Here is an 18225-nt window from a genome sequence, read left to right on the forward strand (position 1 = left end):
TCATGGGTAAAGGACTGGTTATGGTTAGGGAAGGTATTAGCACCCTCAATGCACCTTACCTGAGGTAAGCTGCTTCGTGGCTTTAATGTATTAAAGAAGTTTTAAAAATTTAATCTTTTCATCGAGTATTAGAAATAGAACTTATGTGTAAGTTCATAATCTATAACTGTGACCAAATCAAAATATTAAATTCTTCTTTATTCTTTGTAATTTTATCATTAAAAAAAAACATTCATAAACAAATACAGACAACACATTCACTTTCACTATACTTTTCTTTTCTTTTTCTTTTTTTTTTGTTACATCTACACTACAAATTATAAAAATTCAAAACTAAACAAAAATACATTAAACAATTTAAAATTTACAAAATAGCCCTAAAAACTCTAGAAATTATAAGGAAGGCCTTCTGCAACTGCAGGAACAATGGTGGCGCGTCTCCTCCATATGCCATCGCAAGAAAACCCAGGCGAGCAAGAGGGTTAGTCATGGCTTCCTCTCTTCTTCCCCTCCTTGCCGGTAGTGACCTGCAAAATACCAAAAAAAACACAACCGGCAAATTGTTTTAATCTTCTTTCATGGTTTTTAGATCTACCTCTCTCTCTTCTCCTTTAGATCTGCTTCATTGCAGATCAGCTCTTCTATGGGTTTTTTTTGTCTTCCCCTCCGTTTTGGGTAGTTGGCAGGAGGAGGAAGGATGGCTGATGATCTGTAGATGCCGCTGTGTTTGGGCCGCTGCTGGAGGCTGTTGGGTCTGCGGGTGCTGGTAGAGTGAGGAGGCGAGTAGGATGCTGTTTGTAGAAGATGAAGAAGAGTGTTGCCCCAGCACTGCCATGTGTGGGCTGCTGGCTCACTGGTGAGGACGGCGCTGCTGCTGTTGGTGGCAAAAATCAACTAAGAAAAATGTAGTGGCTGGCTGTTGTGGGGAGGTGTAGAAGCTGATCTCTGTCTATGTTGCCCGAAAGGGAAGGTTTGGTGCTGGAAGGGAACAATGGGATGGAGATGAGGGGGCTATCTTGTAGTTGAAAGTGAGGCTTGCAGTTGAGGGGAGAAGACTGGGGTCAGTCTAGTGAGGGGGGGAAGATTGACTGTGGATGGTTGAGGGAGAAGAAAAAAAAAATCAAAAGGGTGGGGGGGGCGGTAGCTCCTTTATGTGAGGGAGAAGAAAAAGTTCTACTTTTTTTTTAGGGTTTTGTTTTTTGTGTTGCCTCCCTCCTAAATATTCAAATTTACCCTCCCCCCTCATGTTTTGAGTTGTGGACCTATATTTAAAGGTGTTTAGGCCTCAAAATTGGTCCCTCAACTTTTTTTTTGTAAATTTTGATTTTTCTTGTATTTTTTTGAAAATGAGCAATATGAACGTCTACTTAATGAGAATCAAGGATTTTAAAAATGATGCGTGAAAAGTCGAATGCTTTCAAAAGACCTTTAAAAAATTAAATTCTCTTGAGACGATGCTGAAAATACTAAAAACGATACAAATATATTAAAAACGTATTTTTTTTGGATTTTTTTTATCTTTCTCTATTTTTGGATTTTTTTAAAACTTTTATCAAATAGGTGGGTCAAAAATTAGGTAACAACAACAAGTATTCTTAAACTTTCATTTTCACACACACACTTCAATATATGATTGTGGGTTGCATATTGGAATATTACATTATTTATGTTCTTTGGTTAAAGACTACAACTAAGGGAAATAGATAATATATAATTTGAAAAAAAAACAAAACAACAACAAAAACAAAAACAAATCGATAATAAAATGAATAAATAAAAAAGTAGATAAGTGTGGTTTCTAAGTGTGCTTGACTTAAGCAACTAAGGCTGAAGAGGTGTTTTAACACCTAATACCCTGAAGTCAACTGACTTAGGAGCTATTGGCCTAAAGTTTGTCATATAGGTTGGGGAGAAAAGCTAAAGGAAATCATACATTGCACTATCTACATATTAGTATCTGCAACTCGAGTTACAAAGCTCGAAAGGGTGTCTTAACACCTAATGTCCTAAGACCAACTAGTTTGAGAGTTATTAACCTAAAGCTTACTACATGGGTTAAAGATAAATTATGTTTTATTTTCAAAATAATAATAATAATAATAATAAAGAAAAAGAGATAATAATAGTAATCTCAACCCAATGGAGTTAACATTAGAAAAACATTAGAACATAATATTATTTGTTTTCCAAGAAAAGCCCAATAATCTATGTTTTCATACATTGACCACATAAAAAGAAGGTTTATTAATATTTTTTTAAGAAGTATGAAGCAAATATATAAATTTAAAGAGAATTTATTTATTTGGATAGATTAATGGAAGTTAAATGATGAATGTCTTGCTTTTAAATGTCGCAAATTGTTTTAACACTTTTATTACTAAGGACTAGTAATAAGCTGGTTGAGGGGTGATTAGTACTTAAAAGTGCATGTTTTATAAGATATCTTTAATTTATGGTAAATGCTAATTTTGAATGCAGACATATCTCACAATTTAAAGGATTGATTGATGTGTTTACCTATTGAAAGTGAAATGACAAAGAGAGAGCTAAGCTTTAAAAAGAGATACTAGTTCAATTCAAACTGAAAAAAGAGATACTGGTTCAATTCAAACTGGAACACCATTTAGTTATTATATTATAAACGGAGTTGTAGAACTTAGATTTAGGTTTGCTTTATATGGATGGAAAGCTAAAACATTGGCCTAAAACTTTCATGAAGAGTCCAAGAATCAAAAGAGTCGTTTTGAAGTTCAAATTGTAGCAACAAAGGAAAAGTCAGAATCTGTCCTATAACCTAGACACTGTATAGTGTTCAACCTATATCTCAAGTTCTAGAAGTTCAAATGAGCTCATTCTTATTTTTGTTAGAAAGAGGAGACAAATGCCTAGAACTTTTATGAAGAACGTTTGTTCAAAGTACGATGTTAGCAATAATGTTTTGTTTAGACTAGAAGATAAAAGTTGTCACCAAGTCAAGAGGTGGTCACCTACTCAATAATTAGTTATCTGCTTGACCGCTTTTTATGATCGGCTTGTTTTAGCTCGCAAGTGCACGAGTGTGCGATATAGCAATTAACTCGGTAAGATCGAGGTCATATCCACAGAGAGCTAGATCTGGAAATTAAGCTAGGTAACAAAAAAAAACTCAAGAGAAATTAAATTAACAATAACTTGGTTGAAAATAATTGATGGATTTGTTTTCAAAGATGAAAAAGTGTAAATAGATTTTAAATGACAAGAAAAAGTAAGTCTTGGTCCAAATCAATTTTAATGGTGATGTATTGGTGATTTCTTCAACATATATAAGATAACTCAACCTAATATCAACGATGGTGATATTAGATCAGAAGATATTACAATGAAGTTTAGAAAGATGAAGATTGATTATTGCTTAAGAATGAACAAGTACTTTCATATTAAGTAAGACATTGAATCAAGCAATCTCTATACCAAAACTAAAGTTTGTGCATAAAAATTCAAGATTATAACATTACCTAAATGATTTCTAAAATTTCTTTGCAATAATAAATCATTCATGAATAAAACGAGAAGATAAACATTAAGATTCATTCATATCCTAAAGAACTCACCTCAATCACTATTATCCTTGATTTGGATCCAAGAAAGAGTTTAGCCAACCATGATTATATATAAGAACACTTCAATAAACATGAAATAACTTGAATTAAACTGAAATAATAAGTTTTACAAACTAAAGAACCGAAATCTATAAAGAAGAACACAACACAATTTCAGAAAAAATTCGGACACAAATCTGACTCTAACTTTGGACAGAAATTTGACCCTCTTAGAAGCCTCCTCTGGAAAAGTCTATTAGAGACATATTTATAGAAAATTTTGTCACCTTTCCAGATCATTAAATAAAAGCTCATTTGGACACCTAAGTCAAACGTTATGGGCAAAACACCGAAAGGTGTTCTGAAACATCAAATCAGGACAGCTTTGCAACCACTTTGGTGCACGTTTTTCTTCCTCATTTATGAGCTATCTCTTTCTTCTTTTTGACCCAAAATAATGTAAAAATATCCCCTCCAGCTTTCCATCCATGTGCTTGCCTTCTTGGATCAATGGATTACCCAAAATAAATCAATTGTTGTTGTGTGGACATGTAAGATCATGGATTGTGTTTGGGCTGATTTGAAGGTTGATTTGGGGCTGATTTGGGGCTGAATTTAAGCATCGAATAAGTATACAAATATACCTATTATTTGGGCTAAGATTGACATTGAAACCTTGAGTGTTTAATGGTTGAAGTTTGCACACAACATAAGGCAAGTTTGGGCTTAAAATAGATCATATGATATTCTTTTTTAGAATTGGAATAGAATTGATTTTTGGGACAAATTTGGAGCACTTATTTGAACCAAGATTTGCTTCAATCTTCAACTAAATGTCTCTTCAATTCTTTGTTCTGAATTCCGACGTTGAATTTCCTGAATTAATTCATTTAAGCTCCAAAACCTATCGAAACATTAAAACAAACTTCATTACTGAAAAGCACATCAATTATTATAAAAAAAACCAAATAAAAACAATAAATATATATGTAAAATAAGAGACTTAATGACACTTTTGATGCATAATCACACCCCCCAACTTAGATTTTGCTAGTCCTCAAGCAAAACAAAACATAAAACCTTTGAAATAAAAAGAATAATAACAATCCTAATTAGGCTCGATTCATCACACTTGAAGGACCTATCATGCAAACATTGGTATCTTTAACTTAGTGTACACAATAGCAAATAAAGAAAAATAAGCATACTCACATTCTCTAAATCAAACATCCATACAAAATTTCCAAATTCAGTCATATTTATCGTGCAACCAACATAATTGATTCATACGAAAACTCAACTTGTAATCTTCCCTTCTCACCAACACAAACAAGGTAGCAAACTAGAGAAATATCTATATATTTTTTTTCTTTCTTTTTTTCTTTCTTTGTTTTTTTTTTTTTTGAAGATATGATTTATTCTTTGTCTTTAAGTAGTCACTTCCCTTTTGACGCGAATACAAACATTTGTGATGAATGCACCCGGTTACTCACAAAGTCACAAACTTAAAGTGCTTTGCATACTCATATTTTAAGCTGTCGTTTGACGTAAAGATAAACATTTGTGATGAATACCCCTAGTTACTGAGCAACTCAAAACATTGGAGTAGATAGAACTTTGTACACATTTATTTATTTATTTGTGTAATAATTATTACTCTATTTACTTAAACCTTGTTTAGGACTGGATCAAAAGGGATAATCATAAGTAAAGCATCATACTCATCTTTCATGCATAATCACACAACTCACACAACTTTTACAAGGAAAGATGTACTTCAGTAATCTTAAAAAAAAGTATGCTATATCTTGCTTTATAAGATATTATCTATCCCAAATTAAAGCATGCAATGTTCAACATAATAATGAATCCAAAAATATAATGATGATCCTAAACAAGTCTCATTCACATACGAATGCAAGTTTTTTTTTTTTTAAGAAGCATGGTTATCTCAAGCATTCAACATAATGAAATATCTAAAATTAAGTTTTACATTATCCTCAATGTAAAAGAGAAAGAGAAGAAAAGTATAAAGATTAGAAAATTGTTACTCCCCTTCTGTTTTCAAGGATGAATGTCTGATTGAATTGGGCATGAGCTGACTTCTTGCTTGATTTTTTTTTTTAATCTGCATATCACAACTAAAAGAAAACATTGATGTTTTTTTTTTTTTTTGAAAATAAAAAACCTCACACCCCCCAACTTAAAATAATGCATTGTCCCGAATGCATGAACAAGAAAATATAAGAGATGGAAGAAAGAAGAAAAAAATAAAAATAAAAATAAAAAACTCATTACTTCTGATACTACAATGGTATTGGATCTTCAAGATCCAATGTCTCAACTTCAGCCACAACGTTTTCAAGATAAGGTTTCAATCAATGACCATTTACTTTGAAAATATTTCCATTCTTGGGATTTTCTACCTCAAATGCACCATGCTCAGAGATGGATTTAATCACAAATGGACCAATCCATTTTGTCCTAAACTTCCCAGGAAAGAGATGTAATCGTGAATTATACAAGAGAACCTTTTAACCAACATGAACGGATTTTCTAAGAATATGTTTATCATGCAAAGTTTTCATCTTATGTTTTGAAATTTTTGCATTTTCAAATGCATCATTTCTCAACTCCTCTAATTCATCCAATTGAAGCTTTCTATTTTTGCCAACCTCATTTTCATTGTCATTGAATTGCCGAATGGCCCAATATGCATGGTGCTCAATCTCAATAGGGAGATGACAAGGCTTTCCATAAACTAGCCTATAAGGAGACATTCCTAAAGAGGTCTTATAAGCAGTGCGATATGCCCACAAAGCATCAACTAGTTGTAGGGACCAATCTTTACGGTTTGGATTGACTGTTTTCTCTAAAATGTTCTTGATCTCCCTATTTGCCAACTCAGCTTGGCCACTAGTTTGTGGGTGATAGGGGGTACTGACCTTGTGAATTACACCATATTTTCTCATTAAAATCCCAACGGGTTTGTTACAAAAATGTTTTTCCCCATCACTAATCATAGCCTGGGGCATGCCAAAACGAGAGAAAATATTTTCTTTCAAGAATTTGACCACAACTCGATGGTCATTGGTTCGAGATGCAATGGCCTCCACCCATTTAGACACATAATCAACAGCTACAAGGATGAATTGGTAACCAAATGAACTTGGAAAAGGTCCCATGAATTCAATCCCCCAACAATCAAATATTTCCAAAACAAGGATGGGGTTAAGGGGCATCATGTTACGCCTAGTGAGGCTACCTAGGCGTTGGCATCGGTCACATGCAACACAGAAGGCATGAACATCTTTAAACATGGTGGGCCAATAAAAACCACACTGCAAGATTTTGGCAATGGTTTTCTTGGAAGAGAAATGCCCACCACAAGCTAATGCATGACAAAAATTAATGACACTTGAAATTTCATGATCAGGGATGCACCGCCTAATAATTTGGTCAGGACAGTATTTAAATAGGTAGGGGTCATCCTAAAAAAAGGTGCGCACATTGCGCAAGAATTTTTGTTTGTCAAGTTTAGACCAATGAGAAGGAATCTGACTTGTGGCTAGGTAATTTGCTATGTCAGCATACCATGGAGAACCAATGTAGGAGACAGTACCTGCACAAAATAAATTTTCATCAGCAAAGAGTTCATTTATTGGAGATTCATCAATTATGGTCTCATAGCTTGAAAGACGAGACAAATGATCAGCCACTACATTCTCTACTCCCTTTTTATCTCGAATTTCCAGGTTAAACTCTTGGAGTAGGAGGATCCATCGAATCAAATGTGGCTTGGCATCTTGTTTTGTGAGCAAATATTTCAATGCTGCATGATCAGTGAAAACAATAACAAGAGATCCAACCAAATAAGACCTAAACTTGTCTAATGCAAAGATCACAGCTAAGAGTTCTTTTTCAGTTGTAGTGTAATTCAATTGAGCATTATTCAAAGTCTTGCTAGCATAATATATGACATGAGGTTTCTTGTCTTTTCTTTGCCCTAAAACAGCCCCAACCGCAAAATCACTAGCATCACACATCAGTTCAAATGGTAAAGACCAATCAGGAGCTTGCATGATTGGTGCAGTTGTCAACAACCCTTTAAGCTTTTCAAAAGCTTCTTGACATTTTGATGTCCAATCAAATTGGACATCTTGTGACAACAAGTTACACAATGGTTTGGCAATGGTACTAAAAAAATGAATGAATCTTCGATAAAAACCAGCATGTCCTAAAAAGGATCTCACATCTTTCACAGTCCTAGGGGTAGGTAATTTTTGAATGATTTCCACTTTTGACTTATCTACCTCTATTCCTTTTGAAGAGACAATGTGACCTAAGACAATGCCATGTGTCACCATAAAATGACATTTCTCCCAATTGAGTACAAGATTGCTCTCTTCACATCTTTCAAGGACTTTTTCTAAATGCATTAGACACAACTCATAAGAATCCCCATAAACTGAAAAATCATACATGAAAACTTCCAAAAAATTTTCCACCATGTCACTAAAGATACTCATCATACACCTTTGAAAAGTGGCTGGTGCATTACACAAACCAAAAGGCATTCTTCTATAAGCATATGTACCAAAAGGACAAGTGAAAATGGTTTTTTCTTGGTCTTCTAAAGAAATCTCAATTTGGTTGTAACTTGAGTATCCATCAAGAAAACAATAGAAAGCTCTTCCAGCTACTCTTTCAAGCACTTGGTCTATAAATGGAAGCGGAAAATGGTCCTTCCTAGTCACCATGTTCAATTTACGATAATCAATGCACATACGCCATCCAGTTTGGATTCTAGTTGGTACCAGCTCATTATTTTCATTCTTCACTACCGTGACTCCAGATTTTTTTGGGACAACTTGGGTTGGACTAACCCATTTTGAGTTTGCAATAGGGTAAATGATACCTGCATCAAGTAGCTTAAGCACTTCACCTCTCACTACTTCCTTCATGTTTGGGTTCAATCGTCTTTGCATTTGCCTCACAGATTGAGCCTCTTCTTCAAGATAGATTCTATGTGTACATAAAAGAGGGCTAATTCCTTTCAAGTCAGTAATTTTCCACCCAATTGCTTTCTTGTGTTTTCTCACCACTCTCAAAAGTTTTTGTTCTTGCTCTATGCTAAGTTTTGATGAGATCACAATAGGATATGATTCATCTTCCCCTAGAAATGCATACTTAAGATCACTCGGTAAAGGCTTCCTTTCTGGTTTATAAGGCTGGACAAGAGATGCCTCAACTTTCACATGGGGTGAAATCAAAGGCTCAAACAATGGGGTCCATTGACCTATTGACATAATAGGCATTGGATCTAGATAAGTCTCGAGTTCTCTTACTTCCTCATCAACATATTCCAAAGAACAAAATCTTTCATCATGAATTAAAGTTCTCTCCAATGGATCTTTGATCCACACTCTCTCAAAGTGTTCTTGACAAACTGTTTGGATAAAATCTACCTCTCTAATGTCCTCATGTTCCCCAATTTGTTTGGAGACATTGAATATGTTCATCTCCACAGTCATATTCCCAAAAGATAATTTCATCACCCCATTCCTACAGTTAATTAAGGCATTGGATGTAGCTAGGAAAGGTCTCCCTAAAATGACTGGGATGGGAGCATTAGAACCTTGAATTGGTGCGGTATCTAACACTACAAAATCAACAGGAAAGTAGAATTTATCTACTTGGACCAACACATCCTCAACTATACCCCTGGGAATCTTGATTGACTTATCAGCTAATTGAAGGGTGATTTGAGTAGGCTTGATTTCACCTAAACCTAATTGTTCGTAAACAGTGTAGGGTATTAAATTCACACTTGCTCCTAAATCCAACGAAGCTTGATCTATCTTATGACTTCCAATAATGCATGAAATGGTAGGACAACCAGGATCTTTGTATTTGGGAGGGGTCTTAAACTGGATGATGGCACTAGCATGTTCAGTCAGAAAAGCTCTTTCTTTCACATTCAATCTCCTTTTGACTGTGCATAAATCCTTAAGAAACTTTGCATAAGATGGAACTTGTTTAATTGCATTAAGGAGTGGAATATTGACTTTCACTTGTTTGAACAATTCATAGATTTCTGAGTTCATAAGATCTTGTTTAGGTTTCCCTAACCTTTGTGGAAATGGTGCTCTAGGAACAAATTCTAAATCACTCACTTTGACTCCAATTTTTCTTGAATCATCTCCTTTCTCACTCATCTCTTTCTCATTTATCTCACCTTCTTTGTCACTCAAACTCTCATTTGTCACTTGTGTTTTGATTCCCTCTTCACTTTCCCTAGATTTCTCCTCCACAATACCTTTAGGAATCCTAAAACCTATACCTTTGTCAACAATCTTTCCACTTCTAAGGGTAGTGATTGCTTGGACTTGTTCATGGTTTAAAGGTTCACTAGGTGAGGATTCACTCATGTGTACCTGACCTCTAGGATTGGGCATTGCTTGAGCTGGGATTTTTCCCTTCTCTTGAATGCTTAGTGATTGAGTCAACTTAGTTAGTTGACTTCGAATGTCATCTAAGGTCCTATTGGTCTGGTCTTGGAATTCGTAAGCTTGGTTGTTGATTCCTCCTTGCGTTTGCATGAATTGTTGAAGAGTATCCTCTAGGGATCTCTTATGAGGTGGTTGGTATGTGTTATGTGTGGGAGCATGAAATGGTTGGGGTGGAGGTTGAAATGTTTGAGGTACTGAAGAGCCCTCATTTCTCCATCCAAAATCTGGGTGGTTCCTCCATCCAGGATTATAGGTTTCAGAGTAGGGATTGCCTACTTGGTTTGGAAATGGCTTTTTAACATTACTTGAATCAGAAGTTTGGCCATATAGCACTTCCTTGAAGGCTGGAATGGTAGGACACTCAGTTGTCTTATGCCCTTTGCTCTCACAAACAACACAACTTTCCTCTTGTTGTTCACTCATGACATGCACTTTTTTAATCTCAAGAGACTCTACTTTCCTAGCCAATGAGGCTAATCTAGCATTGAGATCATCAGTCTCTTTCAATTAAAACTTCCCACTTGAATGAGAAATGGTGTTTCTTCAGTGCATGTTCTATCAATAAAAGTATTACATACCTCTTCAAAGTCCTTAATGTGTATATATGGATTTTCAGAATCCATACCATGATATGTGGGAAGAAGTTGGATCATGCCTGGTTTCAAATTGAAAGCTTATTGGTTTAGAGGCAAGATAATACACGAAGGTGTACTTTGTCTAGCTGGGTGAAGATACTCTCTAAGAGTTCGAAAATTAGGTTGATCATTGAATTGTGGAGGTCCATTGCCTTGAACACTCCCTTCACCCTCTATATCTTCAACATTAGCCATGATGAAAAAAATAATAATAATATAACAATTATATGAATATGAAAAGAAAGGGAAAAAAAAAGAAAAAGAAGATTGCAAATAAAAGTAAATGAAATGTAAAAGATAAAGTAATAGCTCAAAAATAAAAATACAACAAATTAGAAAATTCACACTTCAACTAATAAGCAATATTAACAATAATAAACATTAAAAGACAATTATAACAAGCATGAATAAAGAGGCGGTAATACCAGCCAAGTACTTCAAACAATAAATATAAGAAAAATAATCACAATAAAAAAAATAATAAAATAAACAAAAGGCGGTAATACCAGCCAAGTACAAAAAAAAAAATAATAACAATACAACTAGATAAAATAAAATAAACAAGAGGCGGTAAAACCAGCCTTACAATATAAACAATAAATATTATAAACTAATTAGAATAAACATCAAAAGAAAAATGGTTGAACCAAACAAAAGCTAACAATTAGTAGTCCAACAGTCCAATATCCGAAAAGATGAGGTCAATTTTTTAAGGCGGTAAAACCAGCCATTTGATTTTTTTTTTCAATTTTTTTGAGGCGGTAAAACTAGCCAATTGATTTTTTATATATGATTTTTTTTGTTTTTTTCCAATAATCAAATCTAAATTTGTTACCTTTGCTTGCTAGCTCCCCGGCAATGGCGCCAAAATTGCTTGACCGCTTTTTATGATCGGCTTGTTTTAACTCGCAAGTGCACGAGTGTGCGATGTAGCAATTAACTCGGTAAGATTGAGGTCATATCCACAGAGAGCTAGATCTGGAAATTAAGCTAGGTAACAAAAAAAAAACTCAAGAGAAATTAAATTAATAATAACTTGGTTGAAAATAATTGATGGATTTGTTTTCAAAGATGAAAAAGTGTAAATAGATTTTAAATGACAAGAAAAAGTAAGTCTTGGTCCAAATCAATTTTAATGGTGATGTATTGGTGATTCCTTCAACATATATAAGATAACTCAACCTAATATCAACGATGGTGATATTAGATCGAAAGATATTACAATGAAGTTTAGAAAGATGAAGATTGATTATTGCTTAAGAATGAACAAGTACTTTCATATTAAGTAAGACATTGAATCAAGCAATCTCTATACCAAAACTAAAGTTTGTGCATAAAAATTCAAGATTATAACATTACCTAAATGATTTCTAAAATTTCTTTGCAATAATAAATCATTCATGAAGAAAATGAGAATATAAACATTAAGATTCATTCATATCCTAAAGAACTCACCTCAATCACCATTATCCTTGATTTGGATCCAAGAAAGAGTTTAGCCAACCATGATTATATATAAGAACACTTCAATAAATATGAAATAACTTGAATTAAACTGAAATAATAAGTTTCACAAACTAAAGAACCAAAATCTATAAAGAAGAACACAACACAATTTCAGAAAAAATTCAGACACAAATCTAACTCTAACTTTGGACAGCAATTTGACCCTCCTAGAAGCCTCCTCTGTAAAAGTCTATTAGAGACGTATTTATAGGAAATTTCGTCACCTTTCCAGATCATTAAAGAACAGCGCATTTGGACACCTGAGTCAAAAGTTATGGGTAAAACACCAAAAGGTGTTCTGAAAAATCAAATCAGGACAACTTTGCAACCACTTTGGTGCACGTTTTTCTTCCTCATTTATGAGCTATCTCTTTCTTCTTTTTGACCCAAAATAATGTAAAAATGTCCCCTCCAGCTTTCCATCCATGTGCTTGCCTTCTTGGATCAATGGATTACCCAAAATAAATCAATTGTTGTTGTGTGGACATGTAAGATCATGAATTGTGTTTGGGCTGATTTGAAGGTTGATTTGGGGCTGATTTAGGGCTGAATTTAAGCATCAAATAAGTATACAAATATACCTATTATTTGGGCTAAGATTGACATTGAAACCTTGAGTGTTTAATGGTTGAAGTTTGCACACAACATAAGGCAAGTTTGGGCTTAAAATAGATCATATGATATTCTTTTCTAGAATTGGAATAGAATTGATTTTTGGGACAAATTTGGAGCACTTATTATAACCAAGATTTGCTTCAATCTTCAACTAAATGTCTCTTCAATTCTTTGTTCTGAATTCCGACGTTGAATTTCCTGAATTAATTCATTTAAGCTCCAAAAACCTATCGAAACATTAAAACAAACTTCATTACTGAAAAGCACATCAATTATTATAAAAAAAAACCAAATAAAAACAATAAAAACATATGTAAAATAAGAGACTTAATGACACTTTTGATGCACAATCAAAGGGCAATCATACCACCTATATGGAGACCAGCTGGAGTCTCACACTCTCTCTCTCTCTTTTTATTTATTTATTTATTTATTTACTTTTGAAAAAGCATGTGTATGTACAGGTAGTTGTGATTGTGGCTCACATCTTCCCTTGGTTTTACATCCAAGAACGGCTTAAACGCCCTCTATGGGTCGGGGATAGGCTTCCCATCCAGTTTTCTTAAAAACTGGCAAACAGGGTCTTTTTTAGTCAGATTCCCAAGACTAAGTCGATCATGTTCTTTATGAAATAGTGGCCATAAATCATGAATTACACGATGCATATCTCCACTAGGATGCGTCTCAAGAGTCCATAAAAGATTATCTAAAGACTCCTTACTCAGGCCATCCTTAATGAATTGTATTTTATCTTCACGGTTTATAGATACCATTCCTAAAGAACGACATTGTGTATTACAAGTCCATCTAGCACATCGATGACAGACTTCTAGTCGTTTTGCACGACGTTTCTTTGCAAAAGTGCTTTTACCTGTTCCAGGCATGTGTGAAATAAAGAAATTAGAGGACTCACCTGATAATCGGACCTTTGCTTCAATCAACCAGCGAATATCTTCAGGAATTCCATGATTCATTAACAATCTCAATCTTGCACATCTAGCACGGTAAATTTTTGTAATCGCATTTTGAGATAGAGCGGGAAAATAATTTTTCAATTTTTCAAGATTAGTGTCCATTTTCAAATGAGAATTGGAAGAGAGATTCAAAGAATTGCACAAATATATACACAGATATCAGTTATTGTGGGAAACTGAAAGAACCGACTTAAGTCACGGAGTACCGTTATCCGCCATTTGACCGGGGTGAGAGAAACTAGCAAACATCACCCAAAAAGAAAAAAAAATCAATCTTTATATACAGGATCACCCAATTCAATAGAGTCATGTTCAACTGAAAAATTGTCAATGTAAACTTTCAGACGATGTCCATTTACCTTGAAAACATTGTCATTATTTGGATTCTCGATGTCATAGGCCCCATATGGATACACATGTTTCACAATAAAAGGACCGCTCCATCTTGATCTTAATTTTCCAGGAAATAAATGCAGTCGAGAATTATAAAGCAAGACTTTTTGACCAACATTGAATGTTTTTCTCAGTATTTTCTTGTCATGAAACTCTTTAATTCTTGCTTTATGAATTCTTGAATTTTCATATGCATCATTTCTTATTTCCTCAAGCTCATTTATTTGTAATTTTCGCAGTTGACTAGCATCATCCAGATTTGAATTGAAAGCTTTAATAGCCCAATAAGCTTTATGTTCAAGTTCCACAGGCAAGTGACAAGGCTTTCCATAGACTAGTCTATAAGGTGACATACCTAATGATGTTTTATAAGCAGTTCGATAAGCCCAAAGTGCATCATTAAGTCTTAAAGACCAGTCTTTCCTATTAGGGTTCACTATTTTCTCCAAAATATGTTTGATCTCCCTATTAGCAAGCTCTACTTGTCCACTTGTTTGAGGGTGATAAGGGGTGGCAACTTTGTGTGTGATTCCATATTTTTTTCATTAAAGACTCAAATGGCTTGTTGCAGAAATGTGTTCCACCATCACTTATTATGGCTCGAGCGATTCCAAATCGACTCAAAATATTTTCTTTCAAAAACTTTATCATTGTTTTGTGATCATTGTTTCGACTTGGAATTGCCTCTATCCATTTTGAAACATAATCTACTGCAACTAATATGTATAAGAAACCAAATAATGGAGGGAATGGACCCATAAAATCTATACCCCAACAGTCAAAGATCTCAATGACAATAATAGGATTTAAAGGTATCATGTGACGTCTTGAAATAGATCCCAACTTTTGACAATTTTCACAAGACTTGTAGAATGCATGTGAGTCTTTGAACATGGTGGGCCAATAAAATCCACTTTGTAAGATTTTTGTGGTTGTCTTTCTTGACGAGAAATAGCCCCCACATGCCTCAGAATGACAAAATTTAATGACACTACTTACCTCATCGTCAGGAATGCATCTTCGAAATATTTGATCAGGACAATATTTGAATAAATAAGGATCATCCCAATAAAAGTTCTTCACTTCGTTCAAGAACTTTCTTTTATCTTGGGTACTCCAATGAGCTGGCAATTGTCCTGAAATAAGAAAATTGACAATATTAGCAAACCAAGGCATTGTAGAGATAGAAAGTAAAGATTCATTGGGAAAGTTGTCATCGATTGGTGTGATGTCAGCTTTCGAATCTGTTGTCAATCTTGACAAGTGATCTGCGACAACATTTTCGCTGCCTTTCTTATCTTTGATTGTGATATCAAATTCTTGAAGTAATAAAATCCATTGTACCAATCTAGCCTTAGAATCTTTCTTAGAAAGAAGATATTTCAATGCTGCATGATCACTAAAAACAACAACAGGTGAGCCAACAAGATAAGATCTGAATTTTTCACATGCAAATACTACTGCAAGTAATTCTTTTTCAGTGGTGGTATAATTTGTTTGAGCACTAGTTAAAGTTTTACTTGCATAGTAAATTACATAAGGTTTCTTATCTTTTCTTTGTCCCAAAACAGCACCTACGGCATAATCACTAGCATCACACATTATTTCAAAAGGTAATGACCAATCAGGAGGTTGAATGATAGGAGCACAAGTAAGCAAGTTTTTAAGTTTAACAAAGGCTTCTTCACAATGTTCAGTCCATTCAAAAATAGTATCCTTTGTTAGAAGGTTACTTAAAGGCTTAGATATTACACTAAAATCTTTGATGAACCTTCTATAAAAACCAGCATGTCCTAGGAATGATCTAACGTCTTTAAGAGATTTTGGTGTTGGCAAGTTTGCAATTAACTCGATTTTAGATTTGTCAACCTCAATTCCTTTGATGAAACAATGTGACCAAGTACGATGCCGTTTGTTACCATAAAATGGCATTTTTTCCAATTCAGCACAAGATTCTTCTCTTCACACCTGGTCAAAACCTTTTCTAAGTTAGTCAAACAATCATCAAATGAATCGCCAAAAATAGAAAAATCATCCATGAAAATCTCAAGAAAATGTTCAACCATATCACTAAATATACTAAGCATGCATCTTTGAAATGTGGCTGGTGCATTACATAATCCAAAAGGCATCCTTCGATATGCAAAAGTACCAAATGGACATGTAAAAGTAGTCTTTTCTTGATCTTCCAATGCAATTTCAATTTGGTAGTAACCCGAATAGCCATCTAGGAAACAATAAAATTCATGACCTGCAACTCTTTCTAGGATTTGATCCATGAAAGGTAAAGGAAAATGATCTTTTCTAGTCATTGAATTAAGTTTCCTATAGTCAATGCACATGCGCCAACCAGTAACAGTTCTAGTGGGAATTAACTCATTGTTCTCATTTGTTATCACAGTGACTCCAGACTTCTTGGGTACAACTTGGGTAGGACTTACCTATTTGCTGTCAGAAATAGGATAAATGATTTCATTATCTAGAAGCTTAATGACTTCATTTTTCACTACTTCTTTCATATTAGGATTTAGCCTTCGTTGCATTTCTCTAGAGGGTTTAGCATTTTCCTCTAAATAAATTCTATGTGTACAAATCAAAGGACTAATTCCTTTTATATCAGCTATGGTCCATCCTAATGCATTTTTGTGCATTTTCAGAGTTTGTAATAACTTACCTTCTTGATGTGCATTAAGTTTGGAAGAGATTATTACCAGAAAAGTTTCATTTTCTCCCAAAAATGAGTATTTGAGATTGGATGGCAATGGCTTCAAATTAGGTTTTGGTGGTTGAACACTTGAAGGTATGGACTTAATTGATCGTGGTGGCAATTCCTCAATTTATGGCCTCCAATTACTTGTCTTTGATTCTTCCTGAAAATAAATCATTTGCAAATCATCAGATTCATCAATCTCAATTTCACTGGAAGTGGTTGGAAATTGATCATGAATTAATTTTTCAGTAAAGTCCACTTCCTGTAAATCATTATCATCTCTAGGTTGCTTGCAAATGTTGAAAATATTCATCTCCAATGTCATGTTTCCAAATGATAGCTTCATCAGTCCATTCCTACAATTAATCAATGCATTAGAAGTTGCAAGAAATGGACGTCCTAAAATAACAGGAAATGAATTACATACTTCAACAGGTTGTGTGTCCAAGACAATAAAATCCACAGGATAAATGAATTTATCGACTTGTACTAACACATCTTTAATTATTCCTCTAGGCACTTTTACAGATCTATCGGCAAGTAAAAGAGTTATAGAAGTTGGTTTTAACTCACCTAGATTGAGACTCTGAAAAACTGAATATGGAAGTAAATTCACACTAGCACCGAGATCAAGTAAGGCTCTTTCAATTTTATGCTCTCCAACAAAGCAAGAAATTGTAGGACAACCAGGGTCTTTATATTTCAAAGCATTATTGTTTTGAAGAATAGCACTTACTTGTTCGGCTAGAAAGGCTTTCTTTTTCACATTCAGTTTCCTCTTCACAGTGCATAGATCTTTCAAAAATTTAGCATAGGAAGGAACCTGTTTAATAGCATCCAGCAAAGGTATATTGATCCTTACCTGTTTGAAAATTTCAAAAATTTCAGAGTTGTGATTGACTTTCCTTTGTTTGGTCATGGCTTGAGGAAATGGAAGTGCTGGCGGAGAATCAGTCTTTTCTTTGCAATTTTCAAATTCAACCCCTTCCTTACCCTCAGAGATTGACTCATCATCTTTCTCATAAGGTTCAACAGAGGGTTTTTCAATAACCTTACCACTGCGCAGAGTAGTGACTGATTTGACGTGATCCATGTGTTGGCTTCCGGAACTACTTGCATTTGCATTGTATTGCCCCTTGGGATTTTGTTGTGGTTGAGATGGAAACTTACCTTTCTCTTGGAAACTGAGAGCAGACGTTAATTTTGCAAGAGTATCTTTAAAATCTGTCATGTTTTGAGCAAGTTGAGTATTGATTGTCTCTTGCTTTTCAATGAATGCATGCAATATTTCCTCAAGATTTC

General features: G+C 34.3%; 1 long non-coding RNA gene across 1 annotated transcript; it reads left to right on the forward strand.

Annotated features, from left to right (window-relative positions):
* Nucleotides 1–465: 465 nt before the first annotated feature.
* LOC105115535 (uncharacterized) lies at nt 466–16510 on the forward strand. The gene is made up of 4 exons (XR_840361.1): nt 466–1021; nt 6848–6849; nt 8125–8130; nt 16498–16510. It is a non-coding gene; the product is annotated as an uncharacterized LOC105115535 (long non-coding RNA).
* Nucleotides 16511–18225: the final 1715 nt, after the last annotated feature.

Source organism: Populus euphratica, unplaced genomic scaffold (genome assembly GCF_000495115.2).
Source record: "Populus euphratica unplaced genomic scaffold, PopEup_1.0 scaffold730.1, whole genome shotgun sequence".
Taxonomy (NCBI): Eukaryota; Viridiplantae; Streptophyta; class Magnoliopsida; order Malpighiales; family Salicaceae; genus Populus; species Populus euphratica.